This window comes from Rhinoderma darwinii (genome assembly GCF_050947455.1).
Source record: "Rhinoderma darwinii isolate aRhiDar2 chromosome 5 unlocalized genomic scaffold, aRhiDar2.hap1 SUPER_5_unloc_16, whole genome shotgun sequence".
In the NCBI taxonomy this organism is placed as follows: Eukaryota; Metazoa; Chordata; class Amphibia; order Anura; family Rhinodermatidae; genus Rhinoderma; species Rhinoderma darwinii.
The window spans coordinates 142,295-148,294 of record NW_027461772.1 but is presented as its reverse complement, the minus strand read 5'-3'; the positions used below and the strand labels follow the sequence as shown (position 1 = coordinate 148,294).

General features: G+C 42.9%; 1 pseudogene; it reads right to left on the bottom strand.

Moving 5' to 3' along the window:
- Positions 1–5,491: 5,491 nt before the first annotated feature.
- On the bottom strand, positions 5,492–5,665 carry LOC142685932 (U2 spliceosomal RNA; annotated as a pseudogene).
- Between the last annotated feature and the right edge of the window lie 335 nt (positions 5,666–6,000).

The window sequence follows — 6,000 nt, the reverse complement described above, 5'->3', positions numbered from 1 at the left end:
TTCTAAATTAGGAAAACCCAATCCACCATTCCTCACAGATTTAATTACCACCTCCCTCCTCGCTCGCTCCATTTTCGAGCCCCACAAAAAAACAAACAGAATCCTATTTAAGCTCCTCAAAGACATATAATTTGGCGGAAACACTAAAGCAATATACAAGTATATTGGCAAGACAACACTCTTAATAATCAAAATCTTCCCAATAAACGATAAACTTCTCATCCTCCAAAAACATAATTTACTTTCCACTTTCTTCTTCACATCATCCCAACATTCTTTCCCATCTAATTTTTCCGTAAATTTCACTCCCAAGACTTTGATAGGTCCATCCACCACATTTACACCTATATCACCCCTCAATCTACCATTCCCAAAGCTTTTACATTCACTCTTATTCCAATTAACACGGAAAGCAGACGCGCCACAAAAAAACGACACTAGCAATTTCACACGTTTTATAGTACATTCAGAATCACATAGAACACACACATCATCCATATAGCCACTTACCTTCCACTCTCTCCCCCCACTCCCTGGAACCTGAACACCACGTACAACCTTATCCTTCCTTAACAAACACAATAATGGCTCAATCGCACAAATGAAAGCAACCGGTGACAACGGACATCCTTGACGCACACCAGAAGACACAATCACTCTCCTACCCACACAACCATTCAATAACACACGACTATATATCCCACCATACAAACTCCTGATTCTACATACAAACTCAGCTGGAAACCCCATTTTCAGCAACACCTTATACAAAAACTTATGAGACAACCTATCGTAGGCTTTTTCAAAATCCAAACTTAACAAATGCACATCCTTCTTCCTTCCCATACAATCCCACAAGCAATCTCTTAACATACACAAATTCTCATGTATTCTTCTCCCAGGCACCGCACAACATTGCTCATCCCCAACCACACACTCAATCACATCACGCATCCTATTGGCTATCACCTTCGCATAAATCTTGTAATCACAATTAAGTAACGTAATCGGACGCCAATTCTTCAATTCCTTCAGATCTCCCTTTTTCGGAATCAACACAATCACACCCGCACGCATACTTTCAGTAATTGCTTCATTCACCCACATATACTTACACAATTCTATCACATCTTTTCCAATCACATCCCACATTAGCCTATAGAACTCTATAGGGAGTCCATCTTCCCCTGGTGTCTTATTCACAGCCATACTATTTATTACCTTCCATACTTCATCCATAGTCACATCCTTCATAACACCTTCTTTCTCAGCCTCACTCAAATTTTTGTCCATCCCATTCAACACCTCACTCTCCAATGTATCATCCCTCCATTTTTCTGCGTACAATTCTTCATAGAACTTTGCAACTTCCTCACTCACATCATCACCACTCACCTCACTACCATCCAATCCAATTAACACATTCATACTTTGCTTTTTACCAAAAACCTTCTTGAAAAAGAAACGAGTACATTTCTCATCAAACTCCATTCTTTCCAACTTAGCCCTATAGATAATACTTCTACCTCTTTCAGACAAAAACTCATTAATTTCTCTTTTAACAATTATTATATCTTCACTCACCTCCGCACCTCCATCCCTTAACTTATACAACAAACTTAACTGAGCATTCAACCTCACATACTTCTCCCTCTTTATTGCGGCAACTTTATACCCAATAGTCTTAAAAAAGGATCTTGTTTTCATCTTCACCCAATCCCACCACCTACAGATATCAGTAAACTCACTTTTCTTCCTTACCCAACATTCATACCGATTTGCATATTCCCGCCTCACATCCTCACTTTCTAACAGACTCACATTCAGTTTCCATAAACCCCGCCCATACACACCCTTTACATCCAGATCCAAATCACACATTACACACTCATGATCAGAAAATAAAACACCTTTTTGTTTATAATTTACAGGTACAACATTCTGGGACACAAAACAATAATCTAAACGACTGTGAATTTTCCCTCTGTCTGCATGATATGTGTCTAACATCGGATCTACTTTACATAATTTCTGCATATCTCCCAAATTAAAGTCGCTAACAATCTCCAAAAAAGTTTTCCCAGACACATCCACATGACTTTTTGTGATATCACAATTCAAATCCCCCACTACAATTAAGGGCATTCTCCCTGGGATAAATAACTTAATTTTTTCAAATAATAACTTCCTCTCTAATTTATCTGTTGAGGCATAAACATTTATAACACAAAACTTAATATTTCTATATTCAAAAATTGCAGATATACACCTACCCTCCTCTATTACTGTATAGTTAACTAAAGACACTTCCCTCCCCTTTACTAAAATACCCACCCCATCATTTTTATTCAATGTACTACCTGACCATACTGTACTACCATACGCCCATTCATCACTTCCAATACATTCACACAGTCCACACTCCTGTAAACAATATATTGAAGCATTTTCTTGTGCTAAAAATTCCAAAATTGCACTCCTACGAACCTTGCTCTTAAACACTCTAACATTCTGAGAGCAAATAGAAAAAACCATCCTAAAAAGAAGCAAATGCACAAAAACAAAATATCACACTCTGGTGTAAACCCACAAACCTAAGGGGAACATGAAATTTGCATAATTTGCATACTTCCCAGCATTCCAGCAGTAACCACTTTCTTTTCCCTTTGATTAGGAAGCCTAAGACAGACAAAAAAAATACAGGTGGAGCATTTTCCAACCCCCAGCCCTTTCTTCATTGCTGGAACACCTGCAAACACAAATGAGGCAAGGCAAAGCAGTACATAGACACAAGCACATGTTAAGCACATGTTACAACTTTTAAAGCACATGTTACTCCACTTTTTCACAGCTAAAAAAGGAAACAGGCCTTCATTTTACATGAAGCCAGAAAGTAAGGCCATACAACCAGCACATGGCTATCTATACTGTAGAGCCACCTCCACCAGAGTCCATACTGTTCTCCTCCAGCGCTTGATAGACATTGCTGGTTTTTGTAGTGCTTGTTTCACTCCTCTCACATCTTCTCTTTTTGAAGGCCTTCTTCCCTTCAACCTGCACAAAGTCCTCCTCCTCCTCTGAAACAGCATTCCCTCCACCCTCCCTGGGACACTTTCCACCTCCAGGTTCACCAGATGGAAACACCTCAATATTAACCGGATCAGAGAGGTGAACTGGGCTTATGGTCTCCTCAATTAATTCCTCCAGGTTTCTCATAGGAGGCAACTCTGGAGCAACCAACACTCTCACTCCTGGCCTCTGAACTGGTACACGCAGCTCTTTCTCCAGTCTGGCCACTTCCTTAGCCATTTCAGCATAGGATTTGCGACTTCTTTCTGCTTCCTGCTGCTTTTCCTCCCTCTCTGCTTTTTCTTTATGCACATTAGGGCAGTCTCTATACATGTGAGTTGTCTGTCCACACATATCACACGCTTTGGGACTTGGGCAATTTCCCGCCAAATGACCCTCCTGTTTGCAATTCCTGCAACACTGCTTTTTTGCACAGTCAGCCTTGGTATGCCCAAACATAAAGCAATTTCTACAATACTGGGGCTGACCTGGGTAAGTCAGGAACCCTCTATGCCCAGCCACAGTAAAATTTGCTGGGGGATGTCTGCATCCTCCAATACACCCAGCATCCAGTCTGAACTTGACCCTAAATTTATACTTGCAATTAAAAATTCCCAACACATTTGTCTGTGGTACTCCCGCATGCACATACTCGCAGTACTGGCGCAGAAAGTTCATCAGGACTTCCACCTCAGTGAAGGGGTTATACACATGTACAGTGATTACCTTCTCCTGAAGACCAAACAGCGGTTGGAAACGGATCCCGGTCATTACCTGATCCTCAGCATGTCCCCGCATCCACTCATAAATAGTCAGGCACATACCTTCATCCACAAAGGTTACGTCATACAGACCCTGCCTTGGGAACTCCTGGACACTGAAAATATCCTTCCGGGATGCTCCAGCCCTTGTCTCCACGATATCCCGGATCAAGTACACCACGTTGTTCCTTCTTCCATCGTTTGGATCCACCTGCAGACGAATGGTGTTCCTGATTCCAGCCATCTTCAAATCTGTCGGTTTCCCACAGAAACAAAATGTATCCCTCCTCAAGGAACGCTTCTGGACAAGCCAGAAGCCACGCACCTCTGACTACGTCAGTACTGCACTTGATCGTAGCCAAAAGGCCGAGAAGCGATAACCCGAATGGGCCTGGCGTTGACCGAGCCTGCCTAATACTGCTGTTCACCCCTTGCAGCGATTCAGCCTACTTCTAGGCAATTCCATGGGGCCCTGCAGGCTCACACACATTTACAGCTACTAAGCGGGAGGTGAATAAAGGCCGGAGAGGAAGCTACACAGGATTTGCTTCTTTTGCTTGCACCACAATGCAGTGCTGAAAGAGGAGGAATCTACATAAAAACGCCTTCTTGGCAACGCCCAAATGCCCTCCTGCCGTGCAAATACTGGCAGCAGCAGCAGCAGCAGTAAGTGCATGCCCACAGCCACCCCTTGTTCCTTCACAACTTGTATTAGCTTTAATCCAGTCCAGTGCTGCCTGCTGAGCAGCACTGACCAACACTGCCTGGGCCCAGGCTTTTATCTATCTCTGAGGCCCCATTATGATGTCAGAAAGCTGGCTCTGGAATCCTGAGGGCTCCACTATGACACGTGCAAAGTTCCGTCTGAACTTTATATAAGACGGTGAGGCTCAGTCAGTCACTCAGTGTTGCCTGAGAGGGCAACACTGCAACAGCCGGCCGCCAGGCTGTCTTTTTTTTGCACATTTATTTGCCTCCAGGAGGCCACAAGAGGGAGACAAGGGACTGCAAAATGGAAAATAAGCATCCACCAACTTTACAGACAACTTCTCCTTGCTCCTACAACCTCCATCCTTGCACAGTTTGTTATTCTTCCAGGTAACAAAGTAACAAATCCAAATTGCTGCTCTCTTTGTAGGCAAGCAAGGGTTTGTTGCAACTGCAATTCTTACTTCTTCTTGAAATGTAGGGACGACAGTACATTCCATCACATCCATCTAGTGTACACAGGTAGGTCCATTGTGGCGGGTAGGCGGCTGGCTGCTTTAATGGCTGTTTGCTGTTCCCCTACTCCACTCCACTCCACTATTTGACTGTGGTGCTGCATCAATCAGTGGCTGGCTCAGGTGCAGCTCTTTAACTTACCTAGGAGGGAGGGCGGAGAGAAGACAAGGAAGGTGAATGAGCTGTTCCAATGTGAAATGCCGGAAACACAGAAACACAGAAGACACACACACACACACACACACACAACAAGAGGTGGCAATGTATTAATTAATTGCATTTAATAAATGAGCTCATTATCACACATGACTGTACAAATGCATTGTCCAACAGGTGTTGAAATAATGGGATTAAAAGGGGAGATCCCATCAGAAAGACAAAAACAATAGCAAACACAAATAGCACTTTTGGAATCTGATTTTAGTCAACACATAAGGGAAGGGTGCACCGGTCCTGGAAATACTGCAATACCAGGTCAATGCGTGGAGTGGACAGAGCAAGCTCTATTTCCATCTCCCTGTTCTAAAAATCCATTTAATATATGGTCCCCAGATAGGGGACGTATCAGATATTAAACTGATAAGAACAGATTTTTGATTGAAAAATGCTTTATTGACAATCAATCGTCATCATACAAACATTACTGCGACGCAGCGCAAGCCATGAAGCAGCAAATAATAAATAATAACAGTCGTCAAACATAACATGACAGTATAATACACAGTACAGGCTAGCCTATGCTATACATTACACCACATGCTACACTAACATTCTTGCATTCACTAAAGCCAAACAACAAAGCATTACAGACAAGTGATGGGATAGGGGAGTGGGTAGGAGGGGATAGGGAAGGGGGAAATCACAGGCCCGAAGCTTTATTGAAAGACAACACACAAGAAGGGAGAGTGGGGGGAAGGGGAGTATCAGTCCTCTTCCTCATCGACGT